This window comes from Falco punctatus, assembly GCF_963210335.1.
Source record: "Falco punctatus genome assembly, chromosome: 3".
NCBI classification, from domain to species: domain Eukaryota; kingdom Metazoa; phylum Chordata; class Aves; order Falconiformes; family Falconidae; genus Falco; species Falco punctatus.
The window spans coordinates 9,397,531-9,424,612 of NC_137582.1; the positions used below are offsets into that span (position 1 = coordinate 9,397,531).

Consider the following 27,082-nt stretch of genomic DNA (forward strand, 5'->3'; position numbering starts at 1 on the left):
AGCAAAGAAAAAAAAGGAATTCTTTCACCACTTCCCATCAGCAGGCAGGTGTTAAGTCATCTCCAGAAAAGAGGGCTGCATCACACATAACAGTTACTTCAGAAGTAACCACCACTCCAAATGTCCCACCTTCATTCTTCCCCCAATTTAAGTACGGCACATGGTGTTCCATGGTATGGAATATCCCTTCAACTAGTACTAGTAAGCTGTCCCGGCTGTATCCCCACTACAATTCTTGTGCCTATCCAGCTTCCTAACTGACAGGGCCTGAGAAACCAAAAAGTCCTTGACTTAGTATAAACACTATGCAGAAATCAACATTATTCGCACACCAAATCCAAAACACTGCACCAACTATTAAGAAGAAATTAACTCTATCTCAGCTGAAACCAGGACAGAGGAATACCGAGAAATTGTCCAAGCAGCCAGGGACCAGGTTAGGAAAGCTAAAGCCCCCCCCCAATTAAATCTGGCCGGGGACATCGAGGGCAACAAGAAAGGCTTCTATAGGTGCATTGGTGAGAAAAGGAAGACCAGGGAACACATGGGCCCTCTCCAGAAGGATACAGGAGACCTGGTTGCCTGGGACATGAGGAAGGCTGAGGTACTCAGTGACTTTTTCACCTTGGTCTTCACCGGCAAGCGCTCCAGCCACACTGCCCAAGTTGCAAGAGGCAAAGGCAGGGAGACTGGGAGGATGAAGAACTGCCCGCCATAGGAGACAATCAGCTTTCAGACCATCAAAGGAACCTGCAGGTGTGCAAGCCTGTAGGACCTGATGAGATGCCTCTGCGGGTCCTCAGGGAGCTGGTGGATGAAGTGGCTAAGCCACTATCCATCATATTTGAGAAGCCGTGGCAGTCTGGTGAAGTTCCCGCTGACTGGAAAAGGGGAAACGTAACTCCCATTGTTAGACAGGGAAATAATGAAAACGTAGGGAGCTACAGTCTGGTCAGTCTCACTGTGATGCCTGGCAGGATCATGGAGCAGATCCTCCTGGAAACTACGCTTAAGGCACATGGAAAATAAAGAGGTGATTGGTGACAGCCAACATGGTTTCACTAAGTGCAAATCATGCCTGAAAAATCTGGTGGCCTTTTATGGTCGGCTCACAGCATTGACGGATCGGGGACGAGCAACTGATGCAATTTACCCGGACTTGTGCAAAGCCTTCGACAGTGTCCCACACGGCATCCATGTCTCTACAGCGGAGAGACATGGATTTGATTGTTGGACCACTCAGTGGATAAGGAATTACCTGGGTGGTTGCACTCAAAGAGTGGTGGTCAATGACTCAATGTCCAAGCAGAGACCAGTGATGAGCGGCCATTCCTCAGGGGTCTGTGCTGGGACCGGTGCTGTTCAACATCTTTGTCAATCCCATGGACAATGGATATGGACTTTTTACAAGGCCCTTTAGCGACAGGACAAGGGGGAATGGCTTTAAACTGTGATAGGGTAGATGTAGATTAGTTATCAGGAAAAAAATTCTTTGCTGTGAGGATGGTGAGACCCTGGAACAGGTTGCCTGGAGAAGCTGTGGGTAGCTGTGGATGCCCCATCCCTGGAAGTGTTGGATGGGCCAGGTTGGATGGGGCTTTGATCAGCCTGGTCTAGTGGAAGACGTCCCTGCCCACGGCAAGGGGGTGGGAACTACATGATTTTTAAGGTCCCTTCTAATCCAAACCGTTCTATGGTTCTGTGATGCTGTGGAAATATTTTTAAAATGCATTTTTTCTTGTTTGTTTGTGTTTAGTTACCAGTGTGAACATCTCATGCAGATTTTTGTTAGCGTATGGAAACGGAGTGTATGTCCTCAGTCGCTTCATTTTTTTTTTTCCATATAGCGCTCTCTTAACACATCCTTCCAATCTTATTTTCACTTTGCTTATTCTGGGCAACAGCTATGGACTGCTAATGCTTTGTGGAAACATCTAAAGCTTTTACTCCTTAACTCGGCCGGCCTTCCTTATTGTGCTGGTTTGGGCTGGGCTGGCATGAATGTTCTTCAGAGTAGTTAGTATCTCCATCCCAGCCAAAACCAGCACACACATATTTAAGTTACACTCAAAGGTGAGTCATACTTCCATTCATAATTCACACTTCCATTCATAATTCCTTTGTACTTTGGTATGAGGAGCCTATGCTTAACCATCCAAGTTATTTTCTTAGTAATTAAACTCCAAAGCCTTGCATTTTAAAAACAGAGTGCCTTTCTTATATTATGAATGCTACTTTTCTCTTTTTGTTCCTGTACCTTTTGCAATTAAGTCTCCTCTTAATGTAGCAGGGTAGCGAATAACTCACACTTACAGGTTCCATGAAATGATGATTATACTTCCCCACAGCTTGTTTCAGAGGCTTGGGATGTCCAAGCATCCTTTTTTTTTAGGTCCTTTATGCTTTTCTTTTTTTGTTTGCTGTTTTGGCAGGCACGTTTCTCTTTGTGACCTACAATACCACTTCTTTAGTTGCACACCTCATTAAATGTATTTCCTTCTCTCCAAAGATCTCTTTTCATCTACCTACTACCCAGTTTCTGAAGGGTGAAAGCCAATTACCTTACATTAAGTATTGGCAAGGTAAAAACTGTTTGCTTACCCTCTCTTTCTTTCTCTTTTTTACTGACTTTTCAGTTAAAGAGCACTCAGGTTTTTTCATGGTTTAAGAGCATCAACTGAAATCCTAACACCATTAACATCTATGGCAAAACCCTTCCAACTCTGAAACATGGCAAGATCTCACAGATATGCTGTAGGAGTATATGCCTTGTGAAATGCCACTGCATTATCTTTCACCAAAATCCTGGGTATTACTCATGGTTGCATCTGTTCCCAAACAGTACCGCAATCTCTTAAATTCTGCTTCCAATCAGATTTCCTTCAGTAACAAATGAAGTGTGCTGTTGGATTTTTGGTACATAAGTGTGATATTTAGTAACCGTATTTCCAGGCAAAATAAAATGTTATAGACAATCATACCTCAGACATCTTCATGGTTTTATTTGACCTGGTCAGATTGTTTATATCTTCAAATACGAAGTTGGTATCGTTTTTTTAATCAGCAAGAAACTCAGCTATGTTTGTATAGGGAAAAAAATGTCTAGTAATACCACTTAGCATTGAGCTGAGAAGATATGAGACAACCTGTAGTTTTGCAGCCCTGTGAATTTGTGGCTCTACAGTTGTCCTGAGGGTGATGAGACCATGGAACATGTTGCCCAGAGAAGCTGTGGGTAGTTATGGATGCCCCAACCCAGTAAGTGTTGGATGTGCCAGATTGGATGGGGATTTATCAGCCTGGTCTAGGGGAAGGTGTCCCTGCCCATGGTAGGGGGGTTGGAACTAAATGATTTTTAAGGTCCCTTCCAATCCAAACCATTTTATGGTTCTATGATTTTATGATATCATGTAAGATATTTATTCAAGTATAATACACATAACATCACATAAAAGGAGCAAAATAATTTTTACTTGTATACCAATACACGAATGAGGCTCAGTTTCAAAAACTTTTTTTTTTCTGAAAGAAGCTGTTTTTCTCACACAGACAAATGTGTGCATTTCTGTGCAGAACTTACATGAATATTATATCATTTCACAGAGGTCAGTGTGCAGCCAATGACTCCTTTAGCAAGAAGAGGTGCTGGTGTAATGGTCTGGACGACCAAATTACTGATCATAGTCTCTGTAAGTTACCTAGAAGGGCATGTGAAGAAGATACATCTGATGATCTTACTCTAATAAGCCTTTGTTTATCATTAAGAGAATATATTTTAAGGTGACGCAGTTTAGGAAACATGACATTTTCCATGGTATAACACATACCATCCATCTGTAGGTACACACTGCTATGTAATGAAAACCTCCATTTTCAATAATGAGATACTTGTGTAACTGCCAGTCCTACTGCTAGTTTTGGACATGTTTTAGAATTAACAGATGTTTATGTCACTACAGTGAGTAAGAAAGCATTGAAGAGAACAGCACCTGGACACAGAAAGGCAACAAAGCCAAGTAGCTTTGTTAACTCAAGTTAAAGTCTTAGGTATTCATACAAATTCATTGTACTTCTTCATTCATCCTACATAATTTTCAGCACTGCAAATTTCTGTAAAAAGCCTTCCGATGCTGCTCTCCGTATTTCAGTTCAACAGTCAAAAGCTGCTGACATCTGCAGATGCGTGGATATTAGCAGCATCATGATGAATGAGAGGGGCTCTGAATAAAACAATACATTCAGGTACAAATTAAACTATTTTTAATACCAAATAATAGGTTGAGTTAAAGTCACAACGTTACTGAAGATTAGCAATTTTTATTTTACACAGTGATTTGTCACTACTTTAGGAGTTAATTACAGCACTTACATATAGTTATATATATTTCTGGAAATATATTATTTTAGTTATGTGCATACTGTGCATATGAAGGTCATGATTCTGCATGACTTACACAAATGCCTAACTTCATTTACTATGTGAAAACATGTTAATTTCATTGAGCCCATTCAAGATTACATAAGTACTTTAGAAGTGCATCCTCATATTATTATAGAAAAGAATGTAGAGAAGTTTGCTGAAGTTTTTCATCTAAGGGAATAGTTCATTCTAGCTAACTGGTACAGAATTGCTTTTTTCCACGTGGCTTACAATTAGGTCCTGATATAGCACACCGGCTGCATGCCCACAGTATGACACTGAAATCACTGCCTCCAAGATGTTGTTGTCCTCATGCTTTTCTATCACTCTAGTCCAAACTACCAAAAGTAGAGGAGGGTTCCACTGCAGCCCATCAGGCTAGTATTTTTCATGGCAAGATGTTGAGGTTCTGTATTATGCGACCTGATATAACATAAAGGGATGTTTGAAAGAAATACTCCAAGGAACTCCAAGAGCAAGTTAGAGAAGTATATAGTCATGAGGAGCCAAGCTAGTGTATTCAGGGCAGTTCAATAGGGAATCATCACCAGAACTGCACCCAGACTTCATATCTGAAAGAACTGGTTTCTGTGCCATGGAGACTGGTAGCGCATGTACAGTGTAGCAACCAGGTACAGTGTAGCTGAGATGTACCTCCAACTGTCACCCTTCATAACTGCATCTGCATTAAAGCTGGACTAGCCACTACAAATTACCACTGTTTTAGCTAAAATCAAAACAGAATTATTTTTGAAGCGTCTTAGCTTCTTTTAGCAACACTATATTTTATTGTAAGATTGTCAAGAAAAAATGTCCCTTTTAAAACAAAAATGTGGTGCCATGAAGGTGATGCAGGAGATATTTAACCCTGCTTTTGTGTATCATCTTGAAATCTAAGTAGAGGGCTGGGAGAAGGGCAAGAGATTTGCTGTTTACTTTTTACAGACAGAGAAGGAAAATGGGAATCATTAAGTAACCATCAGAAATAAAAAAAAAAAGAGACTGTCCTGTGAGAATGAGTGTATATCAGACAGCGACAGGCCCTTTTCCTCCCTAATGGACCTGAACATCAGTCAGAAGGGCTTAATAGCCCTTTTTTATAGGGTCCTGCAAACTCAGAATTTAGCAGTAGATGGTCTTGCAATAGAATCCCAAGCACTCTTTTTTTTACCCTGAGGCTTGCTAAGCCCTTTTTAGTGTTAAGACACTTACTGGCTTTTAATCTGCAACTTGCAGGCAAAACAGTGAATTCAGGTTTTTCACTGTATCCTCCTCAATGTATTCAAAAGTATTATATTGCCTCTTCCATAGGGATCAGCTGTGTCACCCTAAGATAAACTGCATTTCAGCACTCTCAAATGTGCCTTAGCAGTACCATCTCCATCAGAAAAGACATGGAAAGTAAACACGAGACACAATTGGCAGGTCAAGATTTTACCTGTGCAAGTAATGTATATTTTAGCCTAGCAATATTTTTGTTCTTGTATCTAAATCCCCTTTGCAAGAAAACAAAATTATGTTTGGTCATATGTTACTTATGCATAGCTAGGTGACAATAGAAGATTTTCCAAATCAGGAAAAGGCCTATCATTCCTATTTCTCACTCAAAACAGCTTCAAATGACTCTTCAGGAAAGCTTCTTGTATTATGACTGAAAGTTGTTTTGCTGATTGACTGGATACCAAGCAAAAATGAACTCTAAATCAAATAAAAGAATAAATGCAGTTTATTATATTATACTATAAAGGAAAAATAACATGCAATATGATAAAAGAAAACAGTTTTAGTTATTATGCACAATATGATAAAAGAGCAATAGGAGCAAAGCATCAGATCATTGCTGCAAAGCACTACCAAGACTAAGAAAAGGATACATCACCAGCTAGCACCTTAACGTCATACAGGCTTACACTTTGGCTGGGAAGCCCCATTGCAGCCAATGCCAGGAGCCTTTCACTAACTGGGAAAATTCCTACGTGGTGCGTCCACTCGTGGGTGAGGCTTCTAGCCCAGTCCCAGAACTTGCCCACCTTTGTACTCAGTGAAAAACAAAAATAGTTTACGCACTTGTGGTATGCAAACTTTTAAGTAGGCTTAGTGTAGGTGTGCACTATCTCAAGGTTCATAAGGTTCACACACACCAGGGATGTTGGCCAGACACCTGAGCATGGTGGAGTTACTGTCATGACATAGCTGCACACAATATTTATTGTCTGGATGTTCCTGCTCATATCTTGCTTGTTCAAGGGGCTCAAGACAAACACCACCTGCTCATTAAACTTGTCCTTGAGCTCCCTGAGCATACTCTTTAAGTTAAGCAATCCCTAATTAAAGACAAAAGCCTTTTCATAAGCAGTAATCAATTTAATAAATTTTTACCACAAAAGTCAACTAGGAAAAACTTATCTAAGACACAAAAAAATAATCAACACAGCCCCAACAATTTTAGGGCTGGTCCATGTTCACAAAAGCTGGTTTTAGCTGGAGTTACTGGTTAACACACCAAAACATCTCATACAAACTTGAAAGATAGGGAAAATTTTGGAGTAGGTGGGCTGTGCTGCCTCAGATTTGATGAAAACATACACTGATAAAAGCCATTGTCTCTTCACTCTCACACTAGCTGCGTTCACTGCTCCCTCATCTATTATGTATTTCTCTAGTCCTGCGGGCTCAAGCTTTGATTTCAGCCAGCCTTGTCCGTTGAACAGTTTTGCCTCCACAGTTAATGTGCTAGGAAGCAACAGCTCAAGGATAACTACAGACGTGAGGCAAGAGGTGAATGATCCTGTTTTTCAGGTACTTGCTAGGGAAGACCTCTAATGACTTTTGTTCTCTGAAATATTTTAAAGGAAAAAACCAAAACAAACTTGACCCCAAGTTCTCTCAGCAAAGTATAATATTCAGTGTATTGTGACTCCTGGGCAATTATAAAGAACCATGCATATATCAACTTTCTTGCTCTGCTTTAACTATGTCTTTGGTCTGCTCAGGGAGATGGTTTTGGTGTACACACTACCCCTGGTGCAAATGGTGTTCTCAGGCACTAAGGCAAATCGGAAACACAGTAGATATTTATGCCAAATCCTATTATCTACCCTGTGAAAACTTTCATTAGTTTCAGTGGAAGTACTGCCCAAATGGAACTAGAAAATCAGAATCCAAGATTATTTGTGAACAAATTCTCATTAGATATACTGGTTCAAAAACTGCAGCAGACAATTCTCAATTACTCATTTAACATATTACATATCTAAATTATAAAATACAAAAGCAATGGACAGCAGAGTGATCCTATGAATAGAAGGCAAAATTTCATTCATAGGTAATCATTATTCCATTATTGTTTTTGTGTAAAGGATATTTAATTACACTGCATTTTAATTGTACATCATTTAATCCTGTATTGCCTTGTGGCACTGGAGAAGACTTGCACATTTTTTTTCCTTCCTTAAACCTCTGCTGCTCAATGTCTTCCCTTCATATTGCTAGCCAGAGCCTTGATGCCAGCCCCTCTGGGCAACCCACTGGAGACACTCTGAATGTGGGATTGACCTTCATCTTGGAGGATATAAGCAATAAAGTGCAAATCACAGACCCCTTTCCCTCATAGGGGTGCAGTTTCCTTCACAACATCTGAAGGTGGCTGCTGTTATGGCTGCGACAATTGTCTGGAGAAAATCCCATTGATGCAGGCAGCTATAGCTCTACAGACAAACAAAAAGGAAGCAAGGCAAAAAGCAGAACCACAACCCCAGACTCCCAAAGAGCAGACTTTGGCCTGTTCACACCTCTGCTTGAAAGAATACCATGGGATACAGCCCTGGATAGAAAAGGGGTCCAGAGGAGCTGGTTGATTTTCAAAGACCTCCTCCAAGCCCAAGAACTGGTCTTTTCCAATGAGTATCCATGGATAAATAAAGGGTTCTGGACAAAACTAAAAAATAAAGCATACAAGTGGTGGAAGCAGGGACATGATTTGGGAGGAATAGAAAGATACTGTCAAAGCTGGCAGGGATGAGGTTAGGAAAACCAGTGTACTTTGGGGGCTGATATAGGAGACTATTATTTAACATCTGCATTCATGACCTGAATGATGATCAGGTTTCTGGATGATACAAAGCTGGGGGAAGTTGTTCATACAGCACATGATTGCACTGCCATTCAGAGGCACCATTCAGAATAATCTCCTGCACCACTACATGCTGAAGAGCAATAGTTTGGAAAGCAGCCTTGAAGAAAATAACATCAGGGTCCTGGACAAAAAAACTGAACATGATCCAGCAATGTGTCCCAGCAGCATGAAGGCCAGCATCACCCTGGGCTGCATTAGGAGGCGTGTTGCCAGCAGGTCAAGGTAGGTGACCATTCCTCTCTACTCAGCATTGGTGAGGTCACACCTAGAGTGCTGGGTCCACTTCTGGACATCCCAGTATAGAAAAAGACATGGACATACTGGAATGTGTCTAGCAAAGGGCCATAAAATGATTAAGGGACTGCATTATCTGTCATATAAAAGGCTGAAAGAGATGGGACTGTTCAGCCTGCAGAAGAGAAGCCTCGGGGTGTTGTGGGGAGGGAGGGTGAAGGAGGAGGAAATAAAAAGCTGATAGGGCTATTGCAGTGATTTTCTTCCTTGTTTTTCTTTTTTTCCTGCTTTGGTATAAAAAAATGCAGAACAACAAAGCTGGTACTTTAATACCTTCAAGGTAATCCTAACCCAGAGAACAGAAGAAACTAATCTCTAATCTTTAATCTCATTTTACTAATCTCCTTGAAGAAAAATAAATAAAAAATAATCCACAAAAGACATGCCTTTTGAAATTGTAAGGCAAACTGAAAGAAAAAAAATCAACCATTAAAAAAAGCTTGGCAAAAAAAAAAAAAAAAAAAATTATTTGCTACTGTCTCCAGAATCTGCTCTGAGGAAATGCTAATGTAAGAGACATTGTCAGGGCCAGAAGTGCACTTTCCCCTTCCACAAGATTACCTTGCTGCATTCAGGGTTAGCTTTCTAATAAAAGTTGTTTTGAAGAACCAGAGGAAACCTCAGTGGGGGCTCCCCTCTTTGCTTAGGAGCTGCTTTTAAACTGAGGCTCTTGTTCCAAGCTCCCACTTGAACTACCTGTCAAAAAGCAATAAGAAGGGGCCAGTCTGCAAAGGAAGATGAGCCAGGAGCAGAGAACCGCTGCACAGCCAGCAGGGCAGTGATCTCACCAAAAAGGGTGCAGTCCCACAGAGTCTGAGCAGGGGGATTGGTTCTGTAATACATCTAGGATCAGCAATCACACAGAAAGATTACAGTGAGAAGACAAGGTCAGGACCGAATAAATATGTCAAATCTACAGTTTAGGATCGGGGAGGTGTAAACACCAAGTGCAGATGCAGTGCAAGTGCAGGCAGGCAGTGTACTTGACATGGGGTCTTGCAGGCAAGTCCCAAGCAAAGGTGGTGGAAGGGGGCATCTGGTGAGGCTTCTTCCAGCTCTTCACAGCAGCTCCTCCCACTCAGCAAGCTGGCCTTGGAAGCAGCCAGCTAAACTCCTAGAGGGAGGGAAGTGCACTCCAGGTCCTGACACATAACTTAAGAATTCTTATTAAGATAAATGCTTCTTCAAAGAAGAAAAAACTCCTACAAAACTTATCATAGCCTGCTGAAGGCAAAGACGCAGCCAGCTGGACAGGATTCAGTGGAACACCCTGCAAATCACAAAGCCACCAAATAAAAGTAAGTCCAGTTATTTTCTTTGTCTCCAAGGAAGAAACAAAAAGGCTCACATATTAAGCATTACTCTTACTTTTTCTGTCTTGATGCCAAAACATCACAGAGTAACTGCTCAAAGACAAATTTTGTCTTTAAGCAGCAAAGGTATTTATTTCATGCAGCATTGGGGAGCTAGCCGATTCCCACTGGACAAACTAGCTCCAAAGTTTTCAGTGAAAAGTTAGGCATTTTATACAGTTTTTGTGAGAGGTTACACAACTTTACATACATACTCATTTGATTTTGACACCTAATCATTCCATTCACAATAGGTGGGATCTAGGTGCAGCAGATCTTTTAATTTTCTTTGTTCAACGATTTCCTGACTTGATGGTCTCCTTATCGCCTTCAGGTGCCCACCTTATCTTTTCTAATTATTCAGAGTACATTCAGTGGAACCTTTTCTAATTATTCAGAGCACATTCCTTTCTCAACACAAACAGGGCATCACCCAGAACATTGTACCAAACTCATCCTGACTAATCTTTTTATTTTAAGACCTTGTTCTGTTTCAGTCTTATCTCTATTACCCTTCTGGGTAATACTCTTCTGCATTCCACTGTATGAGAAGAGACATTTCTGTTCCTCAAAATTTAAACCTGTTGTAGCTGATTAGGGTTTAGATCCCTGACAGACTTCTAGGCAGCTTAGAAACTCTACTGAACTTCCATAATTTTTCTTGATGGGCAAGTGTCTATCTTCTGTTACGCATTCCTGATTATGTAAAAATAGGTCTTTCTGAGAATAAACATACATTATAATTAATTAAAATTCAAATCTAGACTATTAAGCAAAATCCTATGCATCTTATTTTCATCATTATTGTGTTTCATTTTCAATGACAGAAGTCACTGATGTGGTTCAGAAATATTTCCAATGTTAAATTTGTAAGTTTCTCAGTATTAAATACATTTTAAATAAGTAGTTACTACTACATTGAAATATATTATCACATCACCTATTTGGTAGGTAAATTCTCCATTTGGAAGGTGGTTCTACTTAAAACAAGACTGGTCTGCTAAGTTTTGTTGGTTTTTTTTTAATTAAACTTCCAAGAAAACTTAAAATCTAGCTTAAATCAGAAAGATACTGAAAATGAGTTTAAGAAATGAAAAAGTCAGTGAATACTTGCAATGAAGGATGGCTATCATTTTCTCCTGCTTTTTAGCTACACTTAACTACAGCTGCTACCTAGCATACATAATTTCCTACAGTAGGAAATACACTGGCCTACTGTGCATGTTATCTTTCACTTCACTATAAAGGTGCATTCTATTATTAAGTCCTATTTTCAACAACAGTGTAACTCTGTCATCCATTAGCAATTCAGAGTAATTTCTTCCTGGGCTTGATCTGTGCAAGCTAGAGAAACAAACTAAAAATCTGTTTTAAAGAATTTCTTGATTTATAGTTTGTATTTACATCTTTGATTTTTTCAGGCATACACCAGGAAAAAACATATATGATACTCAAACTGATGATATAACACAGACTCAATTCTGGGTATTAGCTGTGTTTTATCAGCTTCTCTGACTCTTGTGCCTGGAGCATTTGGGTATTATCTATTGTCTTCATTGTTCAATAGAAAAAATATTTGGATATTGTGAGTCTAAATATTGGATGACAGGAATCTCACAGGCTAAAGTTAATTCTCTTTGATAGGTCTGTTTTCCAGAATTTGAAACCCCAACAAAAAACTCATAGGACATCTGTTATTTTAGATACACATAAGCCAAATTCTGCAAGCCTAATTCAATGGCATATTGCAATAAATATTTCACAGAAGCATAGGGAGGGATTATTTGTGCTACAACACTAATTACATTTTGCTCCTTATTGTGCAGTAAGCACATTTTCAGCTAAATATTATTTATACTGTACTGTGTTGTAATACAGCATTGTACAGTGCACAGCATCTAGACTCCTGCAGCACCACTAATAATAAAAACCAAAGAAAGTTAAAGTCACACTTTCATCCATATACATCTTCTTCTGAAATTCAAGCTTCACACATGTCCCAGAGAAAAACTGACATCAATTTAAAAACCAGTACAAGTTGTAAACTGACAATCACATAATCTAAAAATACATTGTTATTAAAAATTTGTTGTGGAAAGGCATGAAAATTGATGTAACACACTACTCAAAACAAACTCATGTTCTTACAAAGCACCAAATAATGTGAATTCAATCAAAATACATAAAATTTTCTTGGACAACACAACCCTATCATAATAAAGAAGTGTTGAGAGTGTGCAGACCAGCAGCTTCAACCTCATGACATGATGCAGGACACAGTCTGCTAGTGACTGGTACTGCAGGAAAAGTGACTTCCTTAATTCCCTGCAGAATCAGCACTTCTGCTGCTGAGTTCTTCCTTTCAATGTTATCAGTTTGGAACTTGCAAACCTTGCAAGGTAATGCTGCTTAGCATAGCCCCACTAAATGGAGCCTCCATCTTTTGATCCTTAATAAAGCTCTTTCTCCTCATCAGTGTGCAGTTTTCTGAGGCAGCTGCACTACATTTATCTTAGAAAAAGATCTTTCACTATGTCTCTTGTGCTTGGGAGCTGATATTGAAGACAATGACAGCCCAACTAGTTCTCCTCTTGTCATGGTTTAACCCCAGCCGGCAACCAAGCCCCACGCAGCCGCTCACTCACTCCTCACTCCGCCCCCCCCCCCCTTCCCCCCCAAAGGGATGGGGAAGAGAATCCAAAAGGAAAGTAAAACTCGAGGGTTGACAGAAGAACAATTTAATAATTTAAACAGAATAAAATGTAAGAACAATAACAACAACAGCAGCAATAGTTATAATGGAAAGGTGGGAGAAAGGATAAAATCCAAAAGAAAAAGGGAGAAAGGAAAGAAAATGATGCACAGTACAGCTGCTCACCACCCACTGGCCGATGCCCAGCCAGTCCCCAAGCAGTGATCCCCAGGCCCCAGCTAACGCCCGAGCTTATACATGAAGCATGACATCCTATGGTATGGAATATCCCTTTGTCTAGTTTGGGTCACCTGTCCTGGCTGTGTCCCCTCCCCATTTCCTGTCCCCCTCCAGCCCTTTCACTGGCAGGGCCTGAGAAACTGAAAAGTCCTTGATTTAGTATAAACATCACCCCAGCAACAACCAAACCATCAGTGTGCTGTCAACACTGTTCTTACATCAGAGCCAAAACACAGCACTGTACAAGCTACTAAGAAGAAAGTTAACTCCATCCCAGCTGAAACCAGAACACCTCTATTTTGCAAGACTTCAGTATCAAGATCAATGGAACTACAGAAGTACAGGCTGTAAGAAAATTCTGCAACCTGCAGCCCTGTCATACAGCATTGTCATTGCTAGTAACAGGACTCAGACTTCATATCAAACTTCCTGCTCCTCAGAACTGAGGTTTGTCACGCTTGCTCTGTCTGAACCTGAACTTTGATTTAGCTTGTTTAGCTACAGTAGGTTTGTCGTTTTTTTGGGTTTATTTGACCAGGTGGTTATGGCTGATTTCTTTTGCTTATCTTTGTATAGTGTGACATTAGTTTTATAAGCATAGCAGCAGCAAATAGTTATTCTGTTTAGAATTAGCTATTTATGACTATACCATAATGATGTAAGATAGTCTGGTATGATAGCAGAACCCCTGAGATGCAGAGATCTACAAGGCTGTAGAGTACAGGCATGGGATGACAAGAGATGGAGCAAATACTGGCATGGGGAGAGAGCATTTCCTTTTTGCCTTTTGCAGTCAGAGGCTGAAGGTCATACTGCTAGATTAAATGTATCTTAGTGATGTATATGTTTCACTGAAGTCACTTTCAGACTTCACTACTGTCAGTGTTTTAGGGAACAGAAACTACTTGCAATGAGAATTGGGTCTTCATGCAAATATGTAATTTGTGAAGCTAGATGCCCTATAGCAACTGTGAATTTTCATGAAGATCCTGTTCTTTTTAAATACTTTTCCTGCATTTACTGAAAACTCAGAGAAGTTTAATTGTATCATACTGTGACTCAGGAAATTTGCATAAATTATTTCAGTATTTGCCCATATTTTTAAATGTCTATAAAAAGTTTTGGCCTTGGACAACTCTTCCAATCAAGGCTTATGCAAAATTCAGGAATTATCACAAACATTTCCAAGAGGTAGCTTAGATGTGGCCATGGTGTTCTGAGGAAGAAAAATGTTCAGCTGTATAGACGCGAGCTTTTCCACATCAGATTGTCTTGAGGCTAGTACAGCCGATTCCATTCACTAAGGTCAACGTGGTCCTTTGAAGGTTTTGAAGTCTGTCAAAAACACCAATTCCTGTCGTGTTAAATGCATCACAGACAGATATGAAGGTAAAGTATATCTGGTAAATTTCAAGAGAAATATTTCTAAAATTGGAATGAATGATCCTAATTTTTGCATGGAGAAGCAGAAGATAAATTAGCTCTAGAAATGATACACATTGAAAATTTTTTTTGTAGCCATAACTGTGTTCCACCTCACAAATAGATTATCAGTGCCTTTTCTGAAGAATTATTAGTATGACCTAGAAACATCATAATACAATATATATTATCAGTGATGATAATAAATAATTTAAATTATATTAGTTTGCATTTTTATAGCAATGTTCATTCTGAAGCTCACTAAAGCATTCAGACAGAAAATAAGGTTTATTGTGGTTTATGGACATGTATTCCATTGTATCAGGTATGTATACATAACTTTCATGGCTAAAGTCAAAGCTTTAATAAATGGAATTTACCTTCTCTTATGCTTCAACAGGTTTACAGACACTGAATCATGTACTTACAAAACTTAAATACTAGCTTCTATAGCTTGAAATAAAAAGAAAGCTTTCAAGCAAAACTGTAACATATTTACCTACTCTATGAGAAACAATGAGAAATACTATATAGAACACAAGAATATGCATATTGTTATTTCATTTGTTTCTCATACCCTGTATCTTGACTTCTTTCCTAAGGATGCCCTTCAGGACCCAAAAGGGAATTTTTCCAAGGAAAACAATAAATTAAATTGAAAAAAATCTTCGGTATCTTTGCATTTAAATTTAAGACTTTATAACAATATTTAAAGACAGTGTTGTACCCCATCTGTGGAAAGTCTTTTCCTGAGTATCAGTAACACTATAAATAATGTTTTAGGTTTCTACATTACATACCTGAGTATGTAGTACTCAATTTTAAGTGTGTGAATAGCCTGAGCATTTTAACAATGTGTTAAGACTTGGCAGGACTTGATATCTGAATGATAACTATATCAATAAAATATCACTCAGCAACTGTAGAATTAACAGAACCAGTGTTTATGTTCAATGCAGAAAGCCCATTTAATTAATTCTTTCTGAGGGAGATTTTAAAAGTACAACCCTGACTTTTATTTTTATTTTTGTCATGAGAAAAACCATCAAAGGCACCTCTCTGTATAGACAACATCTGCTGTTCCATCATTAGATGTTCACAAGACTTAGTCTCACAGAACTGCGTATGCTGGCTTTTCTTTGATTACTTGGTTACAAGATGACTACCTTGATTATTGCTTGAATCATGATGCAGGAAGCACATATATTTCCTCTTTGTTAATTAAATCTGTAATAGTTAAAACCAATTCCTCATATACAACTACACTTAATAATGTATAAAAACATAATACTCACAAAGTGCTCTAGGATGTAATTGCACCTTATTTTTCCACAAACCAATCAAATTAAAACAAAAAAACCCAGGTGGATTCTTACTAGAATACAGGGCTTGTTATTAAGTATATACAGTATGCCTTTTATTCTAAACTATTCTGACATTTTTTAGCTCAAAATTTCAATGTTTCAGGCTTTTACACTGGTCTCAATATTAAACACTGTAGTATTAAATGTCTATTTATCTAGACAGTAACCATTTCTACTATCCACTGAAGAGACACATATACAGTCCTAAATCATCATACCATGATATGTTGCATCTATACATTCTTAAAACAATTTATCATACTCCACAACAGACATGAAGCCTAAAGAGATATTTTCACATACATTCAATACAAATGTGTTCTAATGTACACAAGCTCCATAAAGTATAAGTATCATCTAAAGCTACCCTGTAGATGACTGTGTGTCAACATGTATTTCCAAAGTACAATTAAAATTTCAGTAAATATATTTTCCATCATTAATTCAGTGTTTGCATAAAAGGCTAGACCCTGAGATTTCCATAGCCATCCTCTTTTTAAAAATGTGACCCTGACAGTCCTGCCTTCAGCTGAAAAGCAAAACCCAAACACTAAAATATCAAATTGCACAATGCATAATTTTGTAGTAGTACCTCATATATAACTACTGTTTGGTTTGCATGGGTTAGATTAGATGCAGAAAGAAGTGAGGACTTTGTCAGGAAGAAAAAATTCAAAAGGCTATTTGGAAAGTGAGCTTCTTCCACTCCAGTATCTGCCACAATGTTCCTTCCACCTGTATTGGGAGCCTGGTGGAAGACATTGCACTCTACATTGTTAGCGATCCTGAACAAGCTGTGCCGGCTCTATTGGGCCTCGTGTTTAGGCTTGAGCAGCCCATATGTTAGCATGAGCCGCTGCTTTAAGGAAACCTTACTGGCATGCCTGTGCCAGCCTGTGCTGTGCTGGTGGGTGTTATGGCAGAGATAACATCCCAACCTGTCAGGAGACGGTATGTGGTTGTTTGTTACAGAATAAAGGGCACAACAGCATGGGAGGGAGAAAAGAACCTCTCCATGGATGTCTCTGCACAGCATGCTGTAGGGAATTCCACCTGTGTTGCATGACAGGTTTGCCAGCATATGAGGGATGCAAGATGTGCTCTCTAGCTATAGTTCTTACTATTCTCTCTTATTCAAACAGCAATTTTATTACACCATTTGTTACTGGGCCTTTCTCACTGAGATCTGGAACAAATTTTGGACTGCCCTACCCCTCTCTGTTTCCAGCCTCCCCCCAAGGGCAGAATGGCATCTACCCTAATTGTCCTTCTCCTAACATATAGGACTATACAGGCCTTACACACTTTCACTACCAGATCTTCATTCATGCAATCGTACAACCATAATTCTATCCATCTTCATTTCTATTTGCTCATTTTAATCTTTTTCTTTATCCACGGTCATCACTTATCTGATACAGACCACTCAAAACACTTGAGACATACATGACATGTTTTGTAGGCTGAAATTAATGAGGTATTCCATATGCAACGGAGGAATCAGAGATTATTAGTTGATACTGTGCTATTTCCCATTAAGGATGGATAAGCTGAACCTGCTGCGGATACTTCATTGGTTGTTTCCTGGAATCTCTTTTTTTGTATATGCATTGAAAGAGATTCAAGTGCATAAATGTATTGTTATTTTCTTCCATTATATGACCTTATGTATGCTCTTGTGTAAACACTCAGACTAAACAGAACTGTTTTCCTGTTAGCTCTGTATCTCTGGATAGGCTTTAGAGGTATCCTTTAATGTTTATGAACACCGTCTGGTTTTTTTCTTGTGTTGCAAACTCCAGTTTAATAGTGGGTCTTTTTCTTCCTGCTGCCTTTTCATTTCAGTCTTTGATGAGAATTTTCAAGAGACTAATAACATAAAATTGATGGCTTGGTAACACCAGCTTGTATTCATTGAAGAAGTCTGGATTGCTAGGTAGATTACGTAGAACATAAACTGTGGTGACACAAGTTGAAATGGACTCAAAAACACTCTATCTGCGTGGCTGGGCTCAGACAAAATGGCCAAAATGGCCTTTTATTGTTTTTACATATTGCTTATATATCTTAGATAGTACATGTGTCAGGTGCTGATAGGCTTTCTGACTTTTCCTTCTTGCTGGCTATTTGCTGTTGCTGTATGTGCCCGCATGCTGCAGTTCTAAGTTCTGGGTTTCCACGTCCTGTTTACATGCCTGACATTTTTGTGGCTGCCTTAAAGGTACACCACTAATTCTTTAAAGTCAACTAACTAGTCTGCAGACCCCTACAATAAACCATCTGACAGGGCTCTGTAATTGTGTTTAATGGGGTGTTTTCTGGTAAAGGGACTGGAAAGTAACAACCCTTGTTGACCACTCCTAAGAGCTTACACAAGAAAACGTGTGAGTCAAGTAGAAACCCCTACCAGACAGGTTGTCAAAAGAAACTTTAATTATCAGTACATCTACTTGCTTATGTGCTTATGTCAGATCCTGATGTTAGACTACATTGTTCATACTTCAGTAAGAGGTCTGACCTGTGCTAACTCTCTGAGGAGGCAGTTTTAACCATGGAATAGAGAGTTGGACTGCAAGTTCAAATTCTCAGGACAGGATCCCAGGTGCAAGGTCTTAATGCAGTGAGTGTGTCGATAGATCCTTTGACTAATGGACAGTCCAAACACCGAAGAGGCAGAACATCAAAGCTCTCATTTTGTTTCTGCATTCTTGGGCAGCAATCAGATGAATTTCTGGAAGAATCATACATGAGGGCATCACCAAGAATGGGACAGTATGTTCTCTCAAAAAACATGGAATGCATTGTACTGATGGTGTTCTTTTGTTACAGTTGCTGTTTCAAATGATAGTACAGCAATATAATAACTGTGATGTGGAAGCGCCTGTGACTGATGAAACATATCACCTGTCCTCAGGAGTATGGTAGGTACTTTCCCACAGTTTGCTTCAGCTTGAAAGATGGTTCATAATTTCAAACTGCAACCAGAATGACCAGGTTGCAAACCAATGTTCTTATGATTTAGTGTTGCTAAATTAAAAAATAATAATTAAAAAAAAAAAAAAAAAGGAAAAAGAATGTCAGTCTGTTGCAATAAAAATACTCACTTTGCATAATATCCATCCTGAAATTTTGGTTTTAGCTACTAAAGAAATGTCTATTGCTTGCATACATGGGGAACACAGTGCAGCACAAAGTAGGGTATGCTTTTAAGGTACAACAGCTATTTGTTGCTAACTCCAAGTTTCAGTTGCTTCTGATCACTGTTTTAGCAGAAAAAGCTGTCCCATGTGATCCTGTTGCTGAGCAGATACTGTACCTCCAATGCCTCCCTTATCTGAATCTATATTGCTTCCACATAGACAAATTAATTTAAAAAAATATAATAATTATACCAGCTGAAACATGAACAATGTAGGAAAGAAGGTAGTTCCAGATGACTGAAGTTAAAAGCACAGTCTGTGAAGTACAATTCACCTGCTTCTTGGTTTACACCCAATTTCCACACCTGCCATAAACAAGTCCAAGTTACAAAACTTGCTGCTGGATTTTTCAGAACACAAAGCCTGAGGCTTGCCATGCGGGTTCATTTCTAGATTGGGGGAGTGGAGTGACTATTTGTGTTTCTTTTCTTTTCTTTCTTTCTGATTTTTTTTTAATATGTATTTTAAAATACATAGAATGGTTAAAAATTTAAAAGCATTCAGAATGCTAGTGTAGTACAATGTGCATGTTTATATAACTCTTATGAAAAAACATAGAAAGATAGCTTTTAACCTGGGCTCTCCTAAACAATTTTGCTTTAAGGAGGCAAAATAATGAAAAATACTCGGTTAACCTGATGGCCAAACTCTTATTTTTTGTACCACTTCTGGAAAAGACCCTGGGGAGCAGCAGTGGAATCTGTGCTATTGATTGGCTGGTTAAATAGAGGCCTATTAGATTCAGACAGGCTAGATTGATTATACAGCAGCAGAAGGAGCTCAGACTCAGAGCCGAGTGAACGTCAGGGTGAGAGAGAGGGAGAGCAAGCGAGAGAAAGCGCGCAATAGAGGGAGACTGTACACACTATAGCATCAGTATGTGACTGCTGATGCCTGATCATGCTGATATCCAGCTCCTTCAGTGGACAACTTGCTGAGCTACCCTTTTCATTTCCAAGAGGATGCCAGCTCTAAGCGAGTGCAACTGATAACAGACTGGACATTGGAATAGTTCATTTTACTTACATGTCTCATGTTCTGCATCTCTGAAGAAAGGCTTATTACAGAAGAAAAAAATTCATCCTGTCCCCTTAGCTCAAATAATACTGATGTGATGATAAACAGTTTGATCTTCCAGGTAAGAAAATCATCCTTTGCTTTTCTGAGCAGCTAAAAAGGAATTATTCTTTTTGTCTCCTGCATGTTAAATACAAGCTTTGGCATCTGTTTACAGAATGTATTTATTGCACTTAAATTTCTTTCACTCACAATGGTATGTATCAAATATTATGTACACTCAAAGACAATTAAGAACAGGACATGGTTTGTGCATTGTATTTATCATGCTTAACCCTTCAAGTAAATGAGAATGAAACAGTCTGAAAATACGATTTCTAACTACTAGTGTGATGTTTTAATGTAACTTGTACCACACATGCTAACCAGTCTGGAGTAGTAACAGCACACAAGCTCTTTCATATTATTAATTCATTATTGTACATGTAGTGAAGCCAGGTAGAGAGAACATTTACCTGGAGGATTTCTCAGCTCTTGTCTGTAGTTTGAAACAGTATCTGTCTTTTGACTGCAAGCTTACCTCTGCTGCACAAACATAATCTCCCTTAAATAGTACGGCATTAGACTGCCATCTTTTTATAGATACAGCACTTATTGCTAACATTCTGCCTGCAAAGAGAAGATCAAGGCTTATGACCTGAAATAAAGGATGTTCTGTTACGCTGTGGTGCATGTTTGAAGCAGCCATCCCATGGACTGATTACTAATTTTGGTGCGACATTGACACTACTGTCTCCTAACTGCCTAGCTCTGCATAAACTTTCTATATATTTCCTTCGGCTCTGTTGGAAATAGTTTTGTTGTTATAGATGATGTGTTGTGATAAATTGTGATAGGTTGCTGTGATTTTGAAGGTGACAGGCTAAAACTGAAATAACCCAGCTTTTGGTTAGGTGGCAAATCAGAAAGTTGATTGACTTGGAGTTTATAGGCCACGGGAGCATAATGCTAAGAAGTGTTACTTCATTAGTAACGCATTCCTTCCAGCTGTGATAATCCACACCTCCTTCCTCATCAGTTTGTGTTTTCTGCTCCATACTCCAAACTGAAGGGAATTTTTCATATATAAGCTATGGTGATTACTCCCTCTCAGTGAAGCAGAGGCATCAGCCTATTAACCCAAGTGTTTAAGCAGATTCACACCCAACCAAGTACAACTTCCCAATGCTTTCTCCAGTTAAGAAACCGCCCATACCCCATAGGGCTATGGGCTAGCCTATGCCCTAACTGCAAACCACTTTATCCAGTGACATAAACATCACAAATACAGAAAAGTACTTTCTCTCCTTCCTCTACCAAGTTATTTTTTATGAATTTCTATAAAGCACCATAGTCAAATACTTACTGATGTCTAATATCCCAAATGCAAAGAGAAATTCCCACAATTACCAGAATTATTATTTATAATCTATAAAAAACATTATAAATGTTGGGGATCTTAAGCATATATAGATTTATTTTTAAAAAAACTAACAATAATTTGAAGTGGTACCTAACTGACCACATGAACAAATATTTAGTGCTTAAGAAAGCTTCATCTTCTATAATGTGTTATATGAATAAGGACTGGCAAAACAAGAAGTAAACTGATAAGCCAAAACCAAAGGCTGATTTAAACTATAACATCTGTGCTGTTTTATTTTTTATATTTTCTCTGTGAATAATGTCTGCGATGGTTTTTATATAAACAATTGATCCATGTCAGCAATTTCAATATTTCCATCTGAAAATCTTTCCAGATAGCAATAAAATCACTTGGGGGCACATTTTGCCACATTAGCTTTCATTGAGTGGTATTTTACTCCATAAAATACTGTCAGAGGTGAGGACTGTGTACATTGACTATGGAGTCAGAGTATTAGATATAAATAATGGAGAGAAACCCTTTATATTTTAATTAACTGACTGAAAATTTTAACAGTAAGACAAAGACCTGGATATCTAGAGTTAGATCTACCAAATGTAGCCAGAATTTTATAAGGAGCTAAGATAATTGGATGCCTAATTCACTTTGGCTCCTTACAAAACTAAAGCCTTTCTCGAAATATTTCATACACAGTTTGAATTGCAAAAATAATCACTTATGTCTGCTCAAAAGCTTTATTACAGTTCTCATTTATCTCTCGCTTTTCTCTCTGAAAAGCCTTGTTTACTATACCTATGCTTTTTAAATTACCTTATAATTTTGTGATTGATCAGGCTAATTCTGTGATATCAAAGACAATTGTATGATGCCTTCCAAATTACTATCTATTAGTGTTCGGGTTACATCCTAACCATGAAAATCCAAATAATGCTAGAAAGTATTTATTTTTAAAGGGAATATTTCATTTGGGGTTTAAAAAAAAAAAAAAAGAAAAAAAAAAAAAAAAAGAAAAAGAAAACACAAAAAAATTCAAAAGCCCAAATAGTTAAGCTTATACTCATGAAATATGTTATTCATTTACACATTACAGATTTACAGTGTAAGCATCTTCTTGTGTCAGATTCAGGAAAAATAGCTGAAAAAAAAGTCAAATCAGCAAGAGTTTAAAAGGTTGCATATTACAAATTGTGCATTTTCTCTCAAGCCTATAATGCTGGTAATCTGGACCTTCTGCAACACTTTAAACTGATTCAGTCATAACACCTTTTTCTCAAGAAGACTAATCTGGCTTTTTTGAAACTAATTTTGCATTGCTTTCCAGCCTGAACTCACAGAAAGCGAAATTTATTTTTATTTTCCTAGATAACTTGAAGCCATTAGGGGGCTCTTTCCTCCTATGATATCACACAGCAAGCTGAACTAAACAGATGTAGCTGGTTACTAGACCCATTATCAAAAAAAAAATCCTGCTTGACTGAACTTATTCTGGGTGTAGACCATTTTAATAACACAGAGACGCTAAACAATTTTGTGTGTGTGTGTGTGTGTGTATGTGTGTTTATTTAATGCAGATTAATTAAAAGAGAATAGTTCTTTTACGGTCAGATGGTTATGTTTTGAAGTTATCTTGTGCCCCAAAAAGACGAAGCAGAGGACATGTTCAGCAGGAATACAGTACTTTAATCTAATCTCTGGGGTTACTAAATCAACAGTCTGATCAGACTGAATATGAAGCACCAAAAAGCTTAAGTTTACTTATTCCAGTAATTGTGATTAACAGTGCAGCTAGCACTGAAAAGAAGTTACCCTGTTGAGTACTGTTATATTGTATTGATAGGAACCTCATTTATTGAGAATGGACATACTCTTCACTTACACAGCTTGTTTTCAGAAGGGCAGAGTATGTCACCAGTATTTTCAGATGTCCATTCACTGCACAAATTGAGAAATTTAGTTTCAATCCTGCAAACATTTACTCATGTCAGCAGCTGCACTGAAGTTAACTGTGAACCAGACTCTAACATCCGTTTTTTCTGCCTATTAAGCCTTTAGTAGTTCCTGTAAATTCATTGTAGCACTGTACCTGAAATCAATTGTGAATTTTGTACTATTTCTTGTGGAAGTTAGAAATAACTACTGAGTACCTGAATGCAGATTAAGAAAAAGTAATAGCAATAGCATTAACAATAGCGATAGCAAGGCGGTTGCAAGCACTGCAGCAGCATATTGAGGTGAGGCCAAGAGAAACATGTGTCAAAAGACATGGAATGTAATTGTCCACCTGTTCTACTTTTGAAAAATGTTCTTATTCACGCTAACCTTGAAAGAAAAAATTGCATATTGGTAGATGACTTTACCCACCTTGACCAACTTGCTGCTTTACATTGTTTAGTCTGGAGACATTCCAATAGTACCAGCTCCATTCAAGAGAAAAAAAAAAAAAAGACAAAAAAAAAAAAAAAAGACTGACACCCATTGTGGTGCTCTACATTCATAATGTAGGAGAATAAGCTGGCCAAGATGGAATTGTTTTGTTGGTGGGGTTTGGGTTTTTTGGTGTTTTTTTGTTTGTTTGTTTGGGTTTTTTTAAGCAAAAAAATCACGTCCTTTCTGGGGTTTACTACAGATCTGAATAGTCTCTCAATTTATGCACACACTTACAACAACTATCTTATGATACGCAAGGTAGAGCATTGTTCTTTTAAACAGCACCTAGAAATTCCAACTGGGATCTGAAGATGTTGTGTTTACTGCTGCATAGACAGGGGAACTGGCTTAGGTTGAGGTTCATGCAATATAATGAAATTATAAAAAAATGGACTAAATCAAGCAGTATTTCTGAGATATGTAACTGATAATTCAGACTCATGGCAGATGATCTTCAGTAACTGCGTTATTAGCGCATACCAGATACAGAGCTAAAAGATAGCTAAAGTTAAGTGTGAGTCACTGGAATTTCAAGTAATTAACTATGTACATAAACAGTCACCAAAGCTAAGCTGATATAGTTATTTTTTATCCTGACTTTATTTAAGGCCCAAATCAGAATAAGCAAAGGGCCTGAAGATGACAGGTCTGTGGCAGAACGAAGTAACAGAGATCACTTCTTAGCTGGAGTCAAGTGCCCTAGCCGTAAGGCTCTTTTCTCCTCCATAACACTCTTTTCTTCTCTATAAAACACAGTTCAATTCAATTGTATGCTCTGCTTCCTTGAAATCAATGAAATTTCATTAAAAAATGAAAAGTAAACCCATACAAGATTCTTGCCACAAAGGTTCTGCAGAGCGTCACTCCAGAGGTAAGTCTAATTTACCGGTTGGTTAATTTATCCCTTATATACACACACTATGCAATGCACTTTGAAGCACTTTTGAATGAAAATTTTTGTATAAGTGTAAAGTATTATTATGGCAAACAGAAGTCACCTGAACTCCAGCTAATGCAACCTGCAACAGCCTGGGATGCTCTAATAAGCATGAATAAATCATTTGTCTCTGATAAATGTTTAAAGACTGATAAAAGCCAGCTTTTCAGACATGTACTCAAATAAGAAATACTTCAGATTTTTTTTTTCCTGTTTCATGCTTTTCTATAATATATGCAGGGAATCGTATTTCGTATGTCTAGATGTTAGAAATAGATAAGCTTATAAAAGTAATTCATGTATGTATTGTCAAAGTATTTTAAAGACAAATAATAACAGCCCAGACTGAAATACATATCATAATGTAATGAAAAGCAAAAGCCTTTGCCTTTAATTGCTTTATTGGAAAAAGTAACATAACTTGGCAAATGGGTGTCTTTCCCAACTCATGTTAATGTAACTTGCACTGAAAGAACAGCCTGTAGCTTCCTCATATTTGCATACAATCCCTGGGTTAAACCTAAATACGTATATGTGCACATATCTCTACTTTGATCTATATCTAAGATCTTCCTTTACTGCCTGTATTCCACACAGACGTATACACACCCATTACAGGGAATTTGCAATTTTTAACAATACAGCCATCAAGAACCCAACCATGTTCTCTGTGTTATATAGAAGAGAAGGGTTTATCTCTTGTGATCTGAAGCCACTTAAAGGGAGAAGTTATAAGAAAGGTGCGACCAAGAAATACAGATCATTAGATGCCAGGTTCCCAACAACCAAATGTTATTTTACCTGATATTGAAAGTATTTGGTTAACAGCATCTGCTTTAATGCAATGAGATAGCAGAAAGGCTTTGCTGTGCAGCATGCAACAAAATACCATTGAAGCATGCAGTACAGTTTAGAGAAAAGCTCTTAAAATTTCTGTGTTTACTTGAATTCCAAAATATTTAGAACTGAGCCAAAAGTGCTGTTGCTTTGCAAAACACTGATTATGTTTGGCTCTGGAACAAAATGGAAAAATCTTTCTCTGAACAGCAATTATTAATGCTGATCTGTGGAGTACAAAGTAAGTGAACAAAGTCCTGCAGAGAAGCTGATAGTGAGAAGTATCTCATTGTCCTTATCTGGCAGATTTGTAACACTGAGAATTAATGTGCTTACAGCAGTAGAAAAGCTATGGCAACATCTCAATTATTTATACATCTTCTTCGTTTTTCCCCCAGTACTTTTGTAACTGATTTAGGAGATGGGACTGAAGTTTTTTTTCTCCCCTCCAGTTATCAAGCAGCAAAAAAATCCCACCCAAAAAAACCCCACACCAAACCCCCCAGAAATTCACCTTTGGGCAAGGTGTTAAAGGTGAGCACAGTCAACTGTGAAAAATTACTGAAATAAAATTTTTCCTTGTGCATAGTGAAGCAAAAGGTTCGTTAATACTGTGCAGTAGCCAGTAATAAAAGCTCTTTGTGGCCCAGAATATTTAACAATGACAGTATGAATGTTTTCATATGTAAACATTCAGCCTATGGAAATTATGTATGTCAGAAAGCAAAAAAAGCAATACATTATCTAATCTAATTGTTACATAAATCTGTTTTTCACAGGGGTACATAGACTTCATTGAGTTCTAAAAATTACTGAAAATACATTGTGGTGGTTTACTCTTCTCTGCTTCCTAAGACACATCGACAGTTCTTAGTTCTATGTGACACAGCTGTATTGATACATATATAGGGACAATTCTGAAATCAATGTAGATTTCAACTGGAAATAAGAATAAACTCACTGGCTTGAACATCAGCCCAGGAAAATATGTAACAAGTGAAAGTGAATGGACACTAGTATTTTGGGTGGTTTTTTACATCATCTGACAATTTTTGTATCTGGTGAATTTTCTTGAGTTAGATTAAATAATATAAATACATCCTTCATATTTTTGTCATTTAACTTATAACCGACTATACCTTCTCAATATTCTATGGGAAATCAGCATTTGAAATTATCTTCTTAAATGAAATCACAAATAAACACCTCACATGGAAAGATCCCTGCCGTATTCTGAGATACAGAAAATCTGAAACAGCTTCAGGTAAGCCTGGATGATGTTCAAGGTACCCAATCTTGGATGGTTGCCCATTAATACT

The 27,082-nt window shown here is 38.1% G+C and overlaps 1 protein-coding gene across 2 annotated transcripts in view; it reads left to right on the forward strand.

Annotated features, from left to right (window-relative positions):
* Positions 1–27,082, forward strand: part of CDH18 (cadherin 18) — a 689,972-nt gene that overhangs the window by 111,801 nt on the left and 551,089 nt on the right. Inside the window, exon 1 of one of the 2 annotated variants that reach the window (XM_080377755.1) lies at positions 1–20,257. This exon is cut by the window's left edge and continues 16,769 nt beyond it. The exons of the other annotated variant lie outside the window; for it this stretch is intronic. The gene's annotated coding sequence lies outside the window, so the exon portion shown is untranslated. The remainder of the gene's footprint in view (positions 20,258–27,082) is intronic. 2 annotated transcript variants of the gene reach the window in all.